This window comes from Dermochelys coriacea, chromosome 21, assembly GCF_009764565.3.
Source record: "Dermochelys coriacea isolate rDerCor1 chromosome 21, rDerCor1.pri.v4, whole genome shotgun sequence".
Taxonomy (NCBI): domain Eukaryota; kingdom Metazoa; phylum Chordata; order Testudines; family Dermochelyidae; genus Dermochelys; species Dermochelys coriacea.
The window spans coordinates 5,083,592-5,102,056 of NC_050088.1; the positions used below are offsets into that span (position 1 = coordinate 5,083,592).

Sequence of the window (18,465 nt, forward strand, 5' to 3'; positions counted from 1 at the left end):
CCCATTGTTTCATGTTCTCTGTCTGTGTATATCAATGTCCCCTCTGTATTTTCCACCAAATGCATCCGATGAAGTGAGCTGTAGCTCACGAAAGCTTATGCTCAAATAAATTTGTTAGTCTCCAAGGTGCCACAAGTACTCCTTTTCTTTTTTAGATATATGAAGTATTACTCTGAAGTCCTACTGTAACTATGGAAAGTGTGGGCCATTAATGGTGGCTTGGAATCTTGATGGCTCCCATTAACTGGGACAATTGGTTGTGAATAGCTTTGTTTACTCGCAAACCTTGCTGGGTACGTGCAGGCTAGCCCTGAAAGAATGGAGAATAAGGTCTTACAGTGACATGCGATCATGTCACCTGATACTGAAATCCATCTTAAACCTGGCACTTTTCCATTTTGAAGGAGGGGTGGGGGCCCAGAGAGACAAAAGATTCCCGCCTTGTGTCAAAACTATGAAAGGGGGTGGAACAGAACCAAGGGGGCTCCCAGTCATGTGAAATCCCCTGCTTCTCACCTAAGACGCCTGCTGGAACTAACAAGGTCTGTACCCGGGGAAAGGATTGTACCAGGGCCCAGACTAGGAAGGAGTCTAGTCTGTGAAAGAAGCTTATTGGATCATCTCTGAGGGTGAGATTCACCTGTATTCAGTTTCTTAATGGATTAGGCTTTGACTTGCATGTTTTGTTTTATTTTGCTTGGTAGCTTACTTTGTTCTGTGTATTATTACTTGAAACCACTTAAATCCTACTTCTTATACTAAATAAAATCACTTTTGTTTATGAATTAACCCAGAGTAAGTGATTAATACCTGGGAGAGCAAACTGCTGTGCATCTCTCTGTATCAGTTTTATAGAGGGCAGACAATTTATGAGTTTACCCTGTATAAGCTTTATACAGAGTAAAAAGGATTTATTTGGGGTTTGGATCCCATTGAGAGCTGGATGTCTGGGTGCTGGAGACAGGAGTACTTACTGAGCTGTTTTCAGTTAAGTTTGCAGCTTTGGGGGTGTGGTTCAGACCCTGGGTCTGCGTTGCAGCCATCTTCCGTGTCTGGCTCAACAAGACAGGGTTCTGGAGACCCAAGTTGGCCAGGGAAGATGGGCTCAGAGGTAGTTTCAGCACATCGGGTGACAGTTCCAAGGGGGTCTCCATGACCAAACACATCACAACCTGCAGGTCAGATTTTCACCAGACACTGAGTGCAGTGTAGCGACTACAGACTGTTACCACTATTACTAACGATATTGCAAAATATAAGCCAACACACATCAGTTGAGGAAACAAAATACTCGTTGAAAGAAAAACCCTGTGATCAAGCACTAGCCAATTATTTGACCTACTAAGCATGGGAGAATTAGCTGCAATGCGCATTAAAAATTATATGATAGAGGAAAACAAAATTGCAGCACCATAAGATAGTCAAAAAATAATTGTTTTTTTATATAGTTCTATGTGTGTATTTCTGCAAGTCTTCCAGGTACAATTCAAAAAGGAAATGGAGAATAAATGTATCCCCGATATAATTTTAGTTATAAATTTCAGTGTAGTAATTTCTAGGCAAATGGAAGAATTCCTCTGCTATTGTAAAGGCTTCAAGGAATCAATCAACTAATAGCATGTAGAGTTAAATCCTATTACAGGATTTAATTTGAAAGGAAGGTGGTATGAAGATTTCATGAAACTCATCTAGCTAGTAAAAATAATTCAGAGTGAAACATTCTCTTTTTCATAGCAGAAAGACAAACTCTCATCACATGTAGCACTTTTCTTTAAGAGGGACCTTAACATGCTTTAGAAATTTTATTAAACATACACACCATTATCATATACAACATTGAAAATCCTAATGACATGTCTGCACCGCTAGAGTAGAAGGCAGCAATGGAGATATACTAGGCTTCAAAGAGGGGAGAGAGAGAGATAAGGTGGCTGTGCTGACCAAAACCAGGGCAAGGAGCTCAAGGGAAGCATTTGAGCTACCAGGCTACATGGCTTACACATCTGGTTTGGTTGTTTTGAGTTAACTGCATGGTAGAAATGTGCCTCTACAGACATTTGTCAGATCCGTGTCAGTTCAGATCAAACACAACCTAGAGAGGGTGATTTCTATGTTCATACACGAGTCTCGGCTGTGCTTTCCCTTGCAACAAATACTACCCAGTAAAACTGACTCTATTCCCAAGAAAGCAGTTTATAACCCGCAATGGGGTTGGGCTCATTGCCGGTGCCATTGAAACACAACACAAACATGCCATGCATGCATCTGAAGAAGTGGGTATTCACCCACGAAAGCTTATGCTCCAATACATCTGTTAGTCTATAAGGTGCCATAGGACTCTTTGCCGTTTTCACAGATCCAGACTAACACAGCTACCCCTCTGATACTTAACACAAACATTAATAGACTTATCCCTGCACCTCCCTGGAAGGAAGGCACGTTGGTCATATATCCGGGTTAGAGACTAGGAACCTGAGGCAGAGAAAGATTCAGACTTACTCAAGTCCACATGGCGAGTCTGTTGGAGAACTGGCAGCAGAGTGGAAAGAAACACTAATCTCCTGACTCCCAAGCCACTGCCTGAATCACAAACCATCCTTCTCCCCACGGCACTCCAGGGGTCTAGCTTGTGTCATCCTTCTCTTTGGAGAACCTGTATGTCAGTCTCCTAGGAGATACAGGTTTCAAACTAACTAATTATTTAAATACCTCAATAAAAGGAACAGTGCTTAACTTAAGGGAAAAAGTCAATAAAGGCTTTGAGTAAATCAGTTTCTATCCATCTCCTTGACTTTGTGTCTTTCTGGGAAAAGAGTTTAGGTTTTAAAGCCAAAAAGGACCATTGTGTGTGACCTCTAACACAGGCTACAGAACCTTATCCAAGATTTTTGCATCAAGCGCATAACTTCTATTTGAGCTACAGCATCTCGTTAGAAAGACATCCAGTCTTGATTTTAAAAATGTTAGGTGATGGAGAATCTGCCACATCCATAAGTAGATTGCTCCACTGGTTATTTACCCTCAGTTAAATAGTTACACCTTATTTCTACTCGGAATTGAGCCTTATTTCGTGTCCAGCTTCTCACTTGTCCTCTTCACAAGCCACTTCCCATTAGCCGCCTCTGTTTGGAAATACCTAACTACAAAGTATCAGTTTTTTAAAAATAAAAATACTTCGATGTGCATCACAGTGCCCCTGAGACATTACCCAGACGGATGAGTGTTGATAAACAATAGTGTTTGGCAGCCTGTTTGTTTGTTTTAAGAGTCAAACTGCCCAGATAATTTTGAACACTTTGGCACAACCCTAATTAGAACCTAATAGATCAAACGTGGCACAATTAAAAGTGATCAATCTCATTAAGCAACCTTTCTTGTACCACATTCAGCCCTTGGACTAGAGAAAGATTCATCACTGTAAAAGCAAGTTCCCTCTTTGATGGAAAAACAAGCAGCAACTAACTATGTAGCCATCTAGTTTAACTCCGAGGGAATTTAATCAAAAACACAAATGACGGGACATTTGCAGCATGGTTCTCAGGGGCTAAATGCAACTCCCTTTGACAACCATGGGAGAACATGTAGCCGCCTACTCAACTTGTAAAAAACACAGCTCAGTTTGGCACCTTAAGTGCTTTGCTTACTAGAGAAATAAGTCCGACCTTGTGCCTATTGAAGTCAATAGCAAAAATACCTATCACTGCAGGTCCGGGCCTTTGGAAAAGAAAAGCCAGGAATAATAGAGCCATTAATTAGATAGTGACAAATAAATGTCCATGAAAGGGCAGATGCTGTATTTTCCATAGATGGCAATGGGAGTTGTGGTACTTAGTAACTAATCATTTCAATCCTGCTCCCATTAATGTCAGTGGCAAAACGCCTGCTTGATGTAAGACATTCAGATTTTTAAGGTGGTGGGGAGCCCCCCCCCCGCTCCAAATTTGCATTGCTCAGCATATGCTGGTACAATTCACAGGCTCACCTATAGCATGTGAAGTCCTTTAAAAATAATCAGAACAAAATGTCCATGTTATTACTCTCCCAGTGAGAAGGAAAACCCAGAGGCCTCTAAAGTAGGCACAGACTGACATCAATTACAAACCTCCTACTACCAAACAGAACATTTAGTTTGTGAGAGATTTCAGAGTAGTAGCCATGTTAGTCTGTATTCGCAAAAAGAAAAGGAGTACTTGTGGCACCTTAGAGACTAATACATTTATTTGAGCATAAACTTTCGTGAGCTACAGCTCACTTGGTCGGATGCAGAGTTAACACTGGCCCTGCCTTTAATCTCCCCATTCCCAGGAAGAGCTCAGTTTTGTTCCTTTGACCATGGTGCTCTTCCTAAGGGCTTCTAGGTCAGGGGGATTAAGAAGTCAGAGTACCTTACACACTGTTCCCATCACAACCTTGTATTGTTTGCGTCAGTGCTAAGGGTGGCTCTTTAAGTCATCTCCACGCAATGAGCTATGTATATAACTAGTTTTGCATAGTTAGAGTACAAGATTACGATTTGCACAAGTGAATCCTAGGGAGTGTTTGAATCTCTGCCTCCCCTTCATGTTTCACAACACTTAAGACAATAGCCATCCCTCGAGCAAGGGTACCTGGAAAAGAGTTTTCCTGAGATTCCCCCTCTCCCCCCGCATTCAAAACTGTCATTTTCCAGACTGGACTACAACAAACCACACTGCCAGAAATAAAACATTCTTCCATGGTAACAGATGCTTTGCAGTCCACAACCCACTGACATACAGGCAGGGACATTTTCCCGTTTGTCCATGAGCTCAAAGAGACCCAGTTACTGATGGTCGAAAGCATCAGCTTCTCTGAGAGGTGTCATGTGTCTGGTTCAGAAAGCGATGCAATGTTCTCAAACTCAGTTTCTCGGAACAGGCACAACAGAAAGTATGAACTCATTTGTTATCAGCATTGACACATGGTGAGTAGTGTATGACAAATGGAAAATAGCTTATCTATGCATTTCTAGTGGCTTATTTTTAGTTGAAATATAGCAGGGACTAGCTAGAGCTTCATGATAAAACTACCCTGCAGATGTTAAAATGGCAACATCAATTCCAGTAACTCTTGTGTAGTTACAAGGGAAGTTTCAATTTGCAAAACACAAAACCCACAGCTGGTAGTCCCAGCAGTAACCAGGGACTGAATGGGCACGGAGCTCCCATTTCCTCAAAGGTAATCCCTACAGGACAGGATTTAGGACATGATGCCAGGGGCTGTGAGGGGAAGCTTACAGTGCTACTACCCACTCTGTACTTGTGCTGAGAATAAAGAATTTTCTTCTCCAGGGCTGGCCATGTAATATTTCAATGAACAGCTCACCTACTTCAGTTTCCTCCCCATCTGTTCTGCTCCAGCCTGCTTCTGAACCTTGACCCAAAGGTTAGATGCCACCGTGATGAATGCTGAATAAATACCCGACAGATATGAAAGCTCTTTGTGGGTGGGACAGAGTCTCGATTTACATCATGTACAACTCTGAGCAAACAGTTGACAGATTTTTTTTTTTTTTTGGAAAAAAAAAATCCACGTTGCTGCCATTCCGGACTCTGACTTTGGTTACTTAGTGACGTTTGTACTACCAATATTCAGCCCAGTTCACACAAGCATACATCAATATCAAACACATTGAGTATATTCCATTGATATCACAGATAGCAGCGAATGATCAGTCAGGAAAGGTAACAGTGTTAACAGGAACAGCAAACTGAAATGGGCTCGAGATTGTAACCCTCTATTTCACCGCCTTTACTTCTTACACTTCAGAGGCGTCGAAAAGTTAGCACGTGGTGGTGCGTGTGGAGTGAAGTGTTACTCAGTATGAGTAAGGGCGACAGGATTGGGCGCAGAAGGGTGGGGTGGGTCGTGCAGAAAATGACTGTTAAAGACTGGCCTCTGGTGGGCACACAGAAAAGATCACAGTGCCTACCTTCGTCCAGGATGGCACAGGAAAGCAGCCGCGAGGAGAAGCAGGAGGCTGTGGCTCAGACTCCATTCAGCTCTCAGAGTAGCAGCCGTGTTAGTCTGTATTCGCACAAAGAAAAGATCCAATTCAGTCTCTCCCGCACGTGGAGAGCCTGCCCTGGCGAGCGCGCTGCAACGCGGCGCTGCAGAGCACCGGGGAGACCAGCAGCCCGAACCCCCCGAGCATAGCTCCGCAGCCAGAGACGCAGCGTGGGTGCGCGGAGTCAGTGCAACTTCTGGGCTCAGCGCCTACGGATCCCCGGGGCGGATTGAAATGGCTCCCGGACACCACGAGCTCTCCCCACCGCAAGTCACCCCCCTGGCCCGCTCTGCGCAGGGCCGAGGGGGCAGAAGCTCCCCCCCCCCCGCAAAGGCAGAGGCCGCATGGTATTTCTCCGCTGCTCGAAGGGGCTTTTTCTCCCAGCCCAGCCTGCCTCCAACCACCGGCAGGAGACACCCCCAGCCCGCGCCCCTGGGCATGAACACTCCCACCAACGGGACAGAGCTTAGCCGCTCGCAGAGATGCTGGGGCAGCGGGGAGCTGCAACCGGCCCCAGCGTCTGCAGCCCGCGGAGCCGGGGGCGGGGCCAGCAGCGGAGAGGGGCGGGGTCGGGCGGCTGAGGGGCGGGGCCTGTGTTCCTGGGGGGCTCTCGCGCGCTGTCCGGGCGCCGGGGGGGGGAGGAGGGCGCTGTGGGAACATTCACTACCATGAGCATAAAGAACAGGAGGACTTGTGGCACCGTAGAGACTAACCAATTTATTTGACAGGTTTCAGAGTAGCAGCCGTGTTAGTCTGTATTCGCCAAAAGAAAAGGAGGACTTGTGGCACCTTAGAGACTAACAAATTTATTAGAGCATAAGCTTTCGTGAGCTACAGCTCACTTCATCAGATGCATTTGGTGGCAAATACAGTGGGGAGATGATTTATATACACAGAGAACAGGAAACAATGGGTGTTACCGTGCACACTGTAAGGAGAGTGATCCGGTAAGGTGAGCTATTAGCAGCATGGGGGGGAACCTTTGGTATTGATAATCAAGGTGGGCCATTTCCAGCAGTGGACAAAAATGTCTGAGGAACAGTGGGGGCGGGGAATAAACATGGGGAAATAGTTTTACTTTGTGTAATGACCCATCCACGTCCCTTTCCCTTTGTATTTGCAGGGGTGTCAGGACGGAGGTGTTCTCCCCCCGGCAGGGCTGACCCTGCAGCTGTCCCCCTCACTGCAGCTGACACCATCGGTACAGGCACTAGTAGAACGCCTGTTCCACCCGCAGAAATGGATTTATCCTCCCAGGCTCCGGAGAGAGAGAAGACGAACTGGAGACCCAGAAAGGGTATGACCTGGCTGAACAAAAGGAGTTAGGCATTGCAATGCTGAGCACCTGGAAACTTTCGGGCCCTTAAAAATCACTGGTTTCAGAGTAGCAGCCGTGTTAGTCTGTATTCGCAAAAAGAAATGCATCCGATGAAGTGAGCTGTAGCTCACGAAAGCTTATGCTCTAATAAATTTGTTAGTCTCTAAGGTGCCACAAGTACTGCTTTTCTTTTTTTTAAAATCACTGTGATTCACAAAGCCCGAGTTAGGTCACCTAGGGGTCTATCAAAGGAATAGAGGGAGATGGGCGCCTTAGATTGTGATCCACCAAAGCCAGCGCGCAAAGCAGGGAGCCACCTAAGCTGGCCAATGGGAGATGTTGAGGAGAAATGGCCCAGCAGCCCCCACCAGAGATAGGCAGCTAGCTCTGGGGACTCCTCCGCTGGAGTCAGGCAACTTAAGTTTCTTACCAGAATGAGTTAGGTGCCTGCCCCACTCTGTATAAAAGGGCTGGGGGTGGCATTAGCTGTACCCACCTGATAACATTTAGCCCCATAGTGAGCACACTCTCCTGGGATGTGGGGAGACCCAGGTTCAATTCCCCCATCAGGCACAGGGGGAGAAAGGATCTGAACATAGGTCCCCTACGTCTCTCAGCAGAGTGCTGTAACCACTGAATATGAGATAGTCTAATGGGGGCTACCTCGGTCTATCCAAGTGAAGCTGCTGCACTGTAGGAAAAAAATAATTAAAGTGATTGGAGCCAGGGTCTCCCACCACCCAGCTGACCGCCTGCTCCACCCAACTACAGAGTCCCTCTGGCTCTATGACTATATAAGTACGTACCCAGAATGGAACACTGAGCTAAAAGTTATAAGGGGGGCACTGGCACCGGCACCGGCACCACCACCACCACCACCACCTTCCAAGGGTTAGGCGGAATGTTTTGGACATCACAGAGATGCTGAAACCAGGATTTAAGCAGGTACAACATGGCCTTGGGCACCTAATTCCTTTTATGCATTCTGGTGTATGTGACTTACCCTAGGCAGAACAAAGAATCTGTGGGAGAGACAAAAACAGAGCTAAAAGCAGAACCCACATAGCTGCTGACTCTTAGTCCTGTGCTTTGAGCACACAACCTTTCTTCATCCCCTTCCTTTTGCCAGCTTTTACTGCAGAACCTGCATGTGAAGGTTTCATCTGTGACAGAAAGTGGGGGTATTTTGTAATTACTTCAATACCCCAAAGAAGTAGCACCTTACTCAAGGGAAATGACTCAAAAGCTTTTTTACAATCTCCGCGTAGCCCTCTCCTTAAATTTGTATCTATGGCCTTTCACATAAAAATACTTATTCCCAAAGCCACCATAGAAGAGGGAGATACTTGAACCATAAATGGCCTTAGTTTATTGACCACTGGGGCAGACTGCAAGGCTCTTTTCGCTATCTAGAAGAAGTTTTGGGGCTGTTTTCAGAGTTCCAACCTTCTTAACATTTGTTTTTGCCACTGCATAGCAAAGAAACACCTGGAAGCAGGAGAGAAATTGATCTTAGTTCACTGAACTCCTCCTAGCTGCAGTCTAGTGCATAGGACTAAAATTTAGTTGTTTACCACAAATATACGGATGGGCCCCTGGTCTTCCCCATTATGTGGGGAGCCCTGTCGGGAGCAGGGATGTTGTGGGAGGGCCAGGGGAATAGGTGGGGATGCGGAGGGAACCAGGGTGGGGAGCATGTATATTCCTTCATTGATGTTTCCCCTGCTCTAGAGTTGCCTCTGTCTGACAAAGCCTGTGTTACGAATGCCAGGATCTTCCGCAGAAGTAGCTCTGGGGCATCTCACCTTGCCAATTCACACCCTAACGGGAAGTGAGGGTGGGGAAGGACTGCAGCCAGAGTTGACGCTATAGCGCTGATCTCAGCTCTGAGCAGTGGGGATCTCCTTCTTCTGACAGCGATCCCGAGGGAGTCTGGATAAACGGAACTGAGTCAACTTCTGACACGTTTTGAAAATCCCTCCACACTAGTAAAGAGATACTTATCTGCAAGAGGAAAGGAGGTAACTTCTTCCTGTTCTGTAAGCAGCTACTGATTAGATGAGAGCACAGGGCTAGATCTCAACATCACTTTTAAATAGTTAATGAGACAGTTTCTATTAACAGGTATGGAAAAAATATCAGGATGCTGGAGTCTTTATTCAGTATCCTTTTTATTTAAGAAAAAGGCCTATTCCAAATAACACGTTGTAAATAACAGATATCTTCAATTATAGTTGAAATGCAGCTTGCAGTCACAAAAAAGATGCAAGTAATATTTTAAAACTTTATATCTCGTAAGCCAGATGCCAAAGTGTTGGATTATATTTTTCTGAATATAAAAAAGCTTATTTTAAGATCTACAAAGACAGTTTTTGATAACTAACATATAAAATAATGTAGGCACTAGACCACTGGAGAACTTCTCAGGAGGACACTTTTGATCTTGCTTCTTACTTCTTATAAGAAAGTATTAGTGGATTGCAAGGAAACAAATGTGATAGCCAAGATGGCTAGGGATACAACCCCATGCTCTGAGTGTCCCTACTCTCCGATTGCCAGAAGCTGGGACTGGCTGACAGGGAATGATGGATCACTCAGTAACTGCCCTGGTCTGTTCATTCCCTTTGAAGCACCTGGCTACATGGACCATTGGTCTGACCCAGGATGGATGTTTTTAATGAAGAATCTACAACAACATTCCACCTAGTGTCTGGCATCTTTAAATTTCTGTTTATAGAGTAATATGCATTCTATGATGGAAGCTTCTAAGTAAGGATCTGAAGAGGCTCTCTTGCTGTCTGCAGTTAAAGCCACAACTCGCAATCCAAACCAAACCCATGCCACGCTCTGATGGTGACTATGTTGTTTAAGGGGAAACATTTAGCACTATGGAGAGGCCGAATAAGGAACCAGCTGCATGTTCAAAAGAGCGAATAATTTTGATGCTATGAACTGCCTTGCTTGCTTCAGAAGCCATTTTCAAGGGCAAGAGCAATGATCCACCTCCAGTCTTTCTGCTTTACTCAAATGCAGTGGATTCCTACTAGAAGTCCAGAGGAAAGAAGTTGTAGCGAAAGTAATAGCAGCTACTTTGGGGGTGGGAGGGGTGTCTATTTTCACTACAGAAATCTCAGTACAAATGTATGACATTTATCTTCTAAACTTCTCCATGATTTTCTTCCAACGTCTGTAAATGTAAGAAACATTTTAAACTCATTTCAGGTTAAAGCAGAGATTATGGCATTTTTTTCTTAGTGGCAAAATCTTAGAAAAAGCAGGAGAAAACATGCACTATGGGTGTCACAGGGCTAGGGTTAATTTGTCAGCAGAGGTAGTAACTGCAAGGGAAAAACAACAAAAAAGTGACTGATGACAAGTGTTGATAATTACACAAGCTAACTAAGGGAGAACTAGGCTATCCATGAATCTGCTTTTCTCCCCACTATAAAACGAAGCTGAGCTGAAATATTCCTCTAGAAGTTCCGCTCTGCATGGACACCGGCGTAGATTTACATTTTTATAGTGGGATATTAGTTTCTTCAGTGTCTAGTCACACTGAATATTCTTATTTAACAATGGAGCAGGTGAATGGTATGTAAAATACTGCATAGTCCTTATGAAGTCCACTTGAGATTCTTTATGATAGATATTAAACACAACTAAGCTCTTCATGATAGAAACTAAACGCAATTAAGCAATTACTTTAGTTTACATACCTGTTTTAAAGCACCATATACTGTGACTACGCACACGCACAGTGTGCCATATCATCCATTTAAGGAACTAGCAAGTGCAATGCTGCCTCCTTATAGATTAAATCTTGCCTTTGCTTATAATCTTTCTGGTTTTATTTATTTATTTTTCACCCAAAGAACAACACATGATTTTCTCCTTCATTCTTAATAGGGGACTATGGAAGGCTACTGGGAGCATATCAAACCTGTCCTCTGCTCTCCACACTGGCTCAAAAGCAGCAGAAGCTTGACTTGAAAAGCTGGGGGTAGAGGCTTGTGGGGCGGGGGTTGCGCGTCTACACAGCCAGTGCGGGGCAGCGGCAGGTCTCCGCCCGCCGGCCCAGCGCAGCCGTCCCACCGCGAGCCCCAGGCAGGGGCAGCAGCGTCAGGAGCCCCCGGGCACCGGGCCGGCAGCGCGGAGCCGAGACCATGGGGGGAACCGGCAGCGGAGGCTCAGAGGCATGACCCCCGGCTCCGGCTACCCCAGCACCGTCGGGGCCCGGAGCGCGAGGGACAGCGAGGAAAGGGGGCGTGGTCAGGAGAGATGGGGCGGGGCTTGTGTCACTGCCTTGCACCCGGACGCCGGACTGGGGTTTGGGGGCGGGGAGAAGAGGCTGTGCTGGGCCCTGAGTTATTGGTTCCTCCCAGGGATCAGCATCGAACCTGTGTCCCAGGAGGCAGGGGGAGCTGGCCAGGCACACACAGGGCGGGGGCCGGCTCGCCCTGCTGCACGTGTGTCTTTGTGGGTGCAGCCGTGGGCACATTACAGGGAGGGGCAGCTGCTCCTGGAAGCACCCACCAGATTTTACCCGTTTGCTTCTGTTCGTTAGAGTGTGAATTGAAACATTTAAAGCCCTCCACGGGTTTCCCTTCCAGTCTGTATCCCTGAGTGCAACAACCTTCCTCGGTGCTGTTGCCAGGAGCGGGCTTCCTACACTAGCCGGAGCTGTTTTTTCCAAAAGATATAAAAAACACTGTATTGAAATAAATCTAGTGCTTTTAATCCGCTATCTTCTGAATGGCCACTTCTAGCATGCAGTGGAAAAGAAATCGCAGAAGAGCGTTTTTTTCAAATGTCATTTGCTTCCTTGGAGTTCAGGGATTTGGCTGGAAGAGGGTGATCAGGGAGCGGGAGGGAGACAGTGGGGAGAGGGCGGGGCCTGGGCAGAGTGGGGGCAAGGCCTGGGGCAGAGCAGGGGTGGAGTAGCGGCGGGGCTACAGGTGGGCTGGGGAGCGGCTCTCTTCAAGCGGCTACTTCACCCGCCGCCTGCTACAGCAGGTAAGAGCGGCTCGTCTTGAGCGTTGGGTACAGAGGACACAAGTAAACATTAGATGCTAAGGAATCGGTGGGCAAAATGTATTTTTATGCAAATGCAGGAGAGCCACATCTGACTTGGCAAGTTAGCCAGCAACAGTGACAAACAAGCTGAGAACATCTTTTATACATGCAAGTGCCATTTTCTTCATTAAAATTCGATGCATTTCACCTGATTTCCCACTTCTAAACTGATCCTGGGAGGTATAAGCCAAACCAAGAACAGCAGTTATAACAGTTAGGCTAGTTCTGGCAACAGGTCTGTGTTGCTAAAGCAAGGAGGCAGAGGTGCAGTGGAAACTCCCCAGAGAAGCTGCAGGTGACACTGTAGAGCCCTTTTGGAAGCTTTGAAGCTGGCCAGAAAGGGTTCTGAGGAAAGAGCTCTCACATCCCCTGCTGATTTCCATCCTCAGGGAGACACTCTGATACACCAAGCACTACATCCCTTTAACACACTTGCATCACACTAGAGCAGCCCCTTGTGAATGTCACTCTGTTGGCTATAACCACAAACTACAGATCAAACCACCCCCCTTGTACAATTAATAGGTATGTTAAGTACTCAAGGAACTCAGGGGCAGTGGACTAGAGCATTTTCCTTACCTTTTTTGCAGAAGTCTGGGTTCTAAAGCCAACCCCCCAAAAAAACTCATGTGTTTCATTCCAGTCCCCATTTATGCAATCCACCAGAACACTGCAAAAATCAGCATGGCTGGTAGTTTCTCCAGAGAAGAGGCCCTGAATTAAATAGGAGAGAGTACTGCTGGTAAGAATCCCATTCTTTGCCTAAAACAGGGAGTGGAAGGAGGGTTTAACTGTTAAATAGAAGGGCATGTTATAGATAGGGTTAAGGAGCCCTGTGGGAGCTCCTGCCAGGGACAGCAGGGGATTGACAGTGCTGACAAAGCTGCGTAGGGGAAGATTGCACTGTGCCTGCCTGTACTTGCCTCTGGTCAGTGCTATTCTTCCCTCTCTTTAACCACCACTAAATTGACAAGCCAACAAAAAGTAAAATCCTCAGATGTTCTTGTTAACTGCTGGAAATGGCCCACCTTGATTATCACTACAAAAGGTTTCCCCCCCCCCCCCCGCTGGTAATAGCTCACCTTAAGTGATCATTCTGGTTACAGTGTGTATGGTAACACCCATTGTTTCATGTTCTCTATGTATATAAATCTCCCCACTGTATTTTTCACTGAATGCATCCGATGAAGTGATCTGTAGCTCACGAAAGAATATGCTCAAATAAATTTGTTAGTCTCTAATGTGCCACAAGTCCTCCTTTTCTTTTTGCGAATACAGACTAACACGGCTGCTACTCTGAAATAAAATCCAGTTGTTGCTTAAGCAGCAGGAGTGAAATTCTATCAAGCCTCTCCTGCTCTGAGCGGAAACAGCATTTTGCCCTGTTTTGTGCCAGTTGAAGCACATTTTCAAATTCTTGGTAAAAAGATACTGAAGACTTGAGTTATTTTGCTTTGGATTTGTTCCTTTGCTGACTGCTTCCTGATAAAAAGTTTTAGCTTTGGAGCATGCAGGTATTTGGCAGAGATGCATATGTTACACAACATTTGTGTCTGTACTGAGACGGGAAACGGAATGGCTTAATTTAGATAGGGATGGGTGAGACTTGTCCAGAGAAGTGCCGAAAGAATTGTGATTTTTACGCAAGAGGAAAAATGGGAGGGGAAGTGCAAAGAAGGTTCCTTCGTAATGTGAAGATGCTGAAGTCTGAATTTAGGAGGAAACAGAAACTACCATGCAGAGAGTGTTGCCTAAATTCACGGCCAATATAAATTGGCCTTGCCCTAGTGAAGTTGGTTAGTGCCTATTTACAGCAGCTGAGAATCTGGCCCTGTATTCACAGCATAGGAAGACAGGCCATCACAGGTGTAGTAGAAAGGGAGAGCCTGAAACATGAGGCCTGGTATCAGAACCCTGAACTAAAGTAGTAGTCAGGCCCTGCTGATATAAAGCAAAATTGGCAAAAGCGATCTGGCCCTGTTATATAATACATGCCTGCTTGCAAGTTCACAGAACCTGAAAGAACAGGGCTGGTATTGCAAAACCACACACATTCCTAAGAAGCGCTAGGCCCAGGACACTCACAGAAACACATTCCAGAAGAGTGACGGAACCAGAACACCCCATATCAAGTATGTTACAAACGCATGCCCCAAAGATAAAAGGAACATGTTGACTCCTCCTAGAGATAAGGTCAGGATGACACAGATGGAAATCAGCACATATGATTGAACCAGCACGTACAAGGTAAAGGGTGGTGTGGAAGTAGATAAAGAGAATTTAGATGCAGGCCTCTATATTGAGCAGGAGTCGGGCTAATTCTAGCTTTAATAACACGAGATTTGTAGAAGCGGGGATAGTGCATAGCGAGTGGGAAAAGAATTGTGAGAGAGGCTGTTGTGACCTTGTATTAGATAAGAATAGAATGTAGACGATAAGAGAAATGGTAAGAAAAATAAGATATCATGAAGGAATATGTATAAACAATATGCAGCTGTTGATTATTGTCTGTAATAAAAGTATAAATACTTGCTCTAATTATCTTTGAGAGACCTGCCTAGGTGGGGGAAACCCTCGTCTGAGTGCACTCTCCCCCTCTGTGCGATTGCTTGAGATAATAAAGTGTATCTGACCTGCTGCACCCAACCTGAGAGCAAGAGCTATGTTTTTCTCCGACAGTGGCAACTAACCATGTCAGAGGGGCAATACATAACCTGTTTGTACGAGTGTATAAAGAAGGGTCTCAGAGGGAGTGTCTTTGTCTGGCCCAGGAGGGAACAGAAAGTCATAAGAACGGCCATACGGGATCAGATCAATGGTCCATCTAGCCCACCATCCTGTCTTCCAACAATGACCAATGCCAGGTGCCCCAGAGGGAATGAACAGAACAGGTAATCAAGTGAACTATACCCTGTCTCCCATTCCCAGCTTTTGGCAAACAGAGGCTAGGGACACCATCCCTATCCATCCTGGCTAATAGTCATTGATAGACCTATCCCCCATGAACTTATCTAGTTTTTCTGAATCAACATATTCTGGCAATGAGTTCCACAGGTGGACTGTGCGTTGTGTGAAAAAAATGCTTCCTTTTGTTTGTTTTATATCTGCTTCCTATTAAAGTCCTGCCATTCACTGAGCCCATCCATTGTTATGGGCATACATGTGCTAGCGTAACTGTAGACATTGATCTGGGGAGCTAGGACCATGCTCTGTCAACAATAAACCTGGCTAGGTGCCTTTGCTACTGAAATGGGGTTGTGGTTTTATTGGGCAATTCGATCAAGGTCTGCTGTGTCCCCTAGCTGCACAGAGCTGGGACAGCATGCTAAAATAACACACACAGCCAACCCTACCCTAAGCGAGTAAAGCCCACTTTGATCACAGCAGCCAACAGCATGTGCTTTATGGTAGCTCCTCTCAGAAAGGACCCCGACCCTTACTTTGGTGCCTAAACCAAAGGAGCCAAGTTCTTTGGAAAAATCAATTGCAGGGGCTGAGATTTTAAAGTCTGGCTGGGCCCAGGTGGGTGATGAATTTTCAGAGTAGCTCTTCTTGATAAAGCTTTTAGCTTTGCAACATGCAGACCTTTGGCAGAGCCATGGACAATGAAAGCCCTACAGAATGTTTCTGTATGCTCAGAAATTAAATGATCTCATGTAGTAGGGGACAATGATGGACAAATATCTGCTTTCCTACACGGTATTTCCTTTGGCAAAAAGGAACTGGAAGAAAAGCTGAGATGGTCACTGCAGACTGTATCTGCAGACAACTGTCAGCATGGGAGGGGGATAGGTTAAAAACTACAGTTCAGTACTCTATTTGCAGCATGGGAAGGAGGTGGGCTAAGGGAGCACAACTCAATTTGAACATTTCACCTGTTGTGATCACTAAGTGGAATACATAGATGCTAAGGTCAGAAGGGACCATTCTGATCATCTAGTCTGACCTCCTGCACAATGCAGGCCACAGAATCTCACCCACCCACTCCTGCAAATGGATGTTACCATACACACTGTAACCAGAGTGATCACTTAAGGTGAGCTATTAGTAGGTTGGGAAGTACACAGGGAGTCTATTCCACATGAGGGAAGCAGATTTAGCAGAGGCTACTGGTGCTTGCCCTGAAGGGAGCATGTCTGGGGCTAGCCTTCTAAAGACAAGGACAAGGAGGGCTAATTCGTCCCCATGCTAGATACTGCTTTTGCGTTCTGGGTCCGGCTGCAACTTGTTCAGCCTCAGTGCAGGTTACAGAGTAGCAGCCGTGTTAGTCTGTCTTCGCAAAAAAGAAAAGGAGTACTTGTGGCACCTTAGAGGCTAACAAATTTGAGCTTTCGTGAGCTACAGCTCACTTCATGCAGGTTAGAGCAGCCTTCTGGCTACCCTACCTCGTGCAGGGCTGTGTTTGTGACCAAGAATCTGGGAATAAGCAAAGTGCAGCACAGGTCCAGCCATATGTCCATGCCCCTAGAACACACTGTACTGGAAACCCCTGCAGAGCTATATCAGAGCTGTCAGATCCATGGTCTATTTGGCTGAGAAGCAGAGAGATGAACGGGGCTCTGCCCCATAATTCCAGCCACTACATCACTTTGTGGCTCTGGCTGTAGGGTAGGGTAACTAGATGTCCTGATTTTATAGGGATAGTCCTGATTTTGGAGGCTCTCTTATATAGGCTCCTATTAGCCCCTGATCCAGTCCTGATTTTTCACATTTGCTATCTAGTCACCCTACTCTAGGGGCAATAACTGAGCCCTTAGGTTTCACACCCGAGATTAGGCAATAAGTACAGATTGAAACAAAGAATGAGTAACTGGCATGAATATGATGACTAAGAACCAGCATCCTCAAAGTTTTATATCAGGGCAATAAAAGGCTCTTTGGTTAGTCAGTGATGACACAGGAGGAAGATGAGTGCAATAAAAGTGTGGAATCGCAATGAAATGTGCTATTGATTGAAGCATAGAAAATGCTGCTAAATCTCTTGGTAGATCTTTAAGGAGAATTAAACTTTGTTCACTACAATATAAAAGGGCTCTGTTTGCCCCAGGAATCTGATTTTTAGCAAGTCATTTTGCTCCTTCGAAGAGTTTTTCTTGAATAGGGGGAGCAGTTCCAGTAAAGCTCCACAGCAAGCTAGAAGGACCTTACACTGGCAGAAGCCAGGAGCCATATTCCCCTTTGGCTGAAGGGAACAGATCCATATGAGCAACTGAACAGACCTAAAAGAAAAGGAGTACTTGTGGCACCTTATAGACTAACAATGAATGCATCCGATGAAGTGAGCTGTAGCTCACGAAAGCTTATGCTCTAATAAATTTGTTAGTCTCTAAGGTGCCACAAGTACTCCTTTTCTTTTTGAGAATACAGACTAACACGGCTGCTACTCTGAAACCTGAACAGACCTAGTAAATCATCATCATGTCCCATTCATCCCCTGCAGCGAGTACAGGCTTCTTTTAGCAAATTCTCAAGTATCCTGCTCTCATACATACAAAGCTGGGTCACATACAGTCACAGCCAAAACATGGCATGCACTTGTTATGTAAACATTAGCAGAACCCTATGCTGCTGTAAAAAGTCAAAATAAAGGGACCCCTGAATTGAAAAAGTAATTTGTGGGGTGGTTCTTCCTACAACCTCTAGATTTCTCCACTTCTGGTGGAGATGCTCTGCCACTGGAACTATTTCACAGGTAACAAAAGGGACAAGGCCAGACTGCAGAAACAGGCCCTCTGCTACCAACCTGACACATACTCACACAGAGCCTTATGTGTGTAAGTGCACCAATAACCAAAACTTCTGTTAGCCCAACAGATCAGGACAGTCTTATCTCTACCAGACTGTGATTATACAGGCTTCCAGGGCAAGTTTGTAAGATTATGAATGCACTTTCAGAGCATATACAGTATAACCTTCCAAACTCATTTCAGATGCTAATTAGATACAAAACCAAGAACTGGGACCCAATCCTGCTACCCTTAGTCACATGAATCATCCTAGTGACTTCTATAAATGACAGCTTTTGTGAGGAAGGGCTGTAGGATTGGGC

At 45.5% G+C, this 18,465-nt stretch overlaps 1 protein-coding gene and 1 long non-coding RNA gene across 3 annotated transcripts in view; both read right to left on the reverse strand.

Moving 5' to 3' along the window:
• Positions 1 to 18,465, reverse strand: part of LOC119846325 (complement component receptor 1-like protein) — a 112,064-nt gene that overhangs the window by 20,489 nt on the left and 73,110 nt on the right. The window lies entirely within an intron of this gene.
• Positions 10,021 to 11,450, reverse strand: LOC119846329. 2 transcript variants are annotated; one of them, XR_006276519.1, is made up of 2 exons: positions 11,284 to 11,450; positions 10,021 to 10,530 (listed from the first exon to the last, which is right to left on the reverse strand). It is a non-coding gene; the product is annotated as an uncharacterized LOC119846329 (long non-coding RNA). The 2 variants fall into 2 exon arrangements; XR_005289841.2 differs by having other exon boundaries at positions 11,060 to 11,450.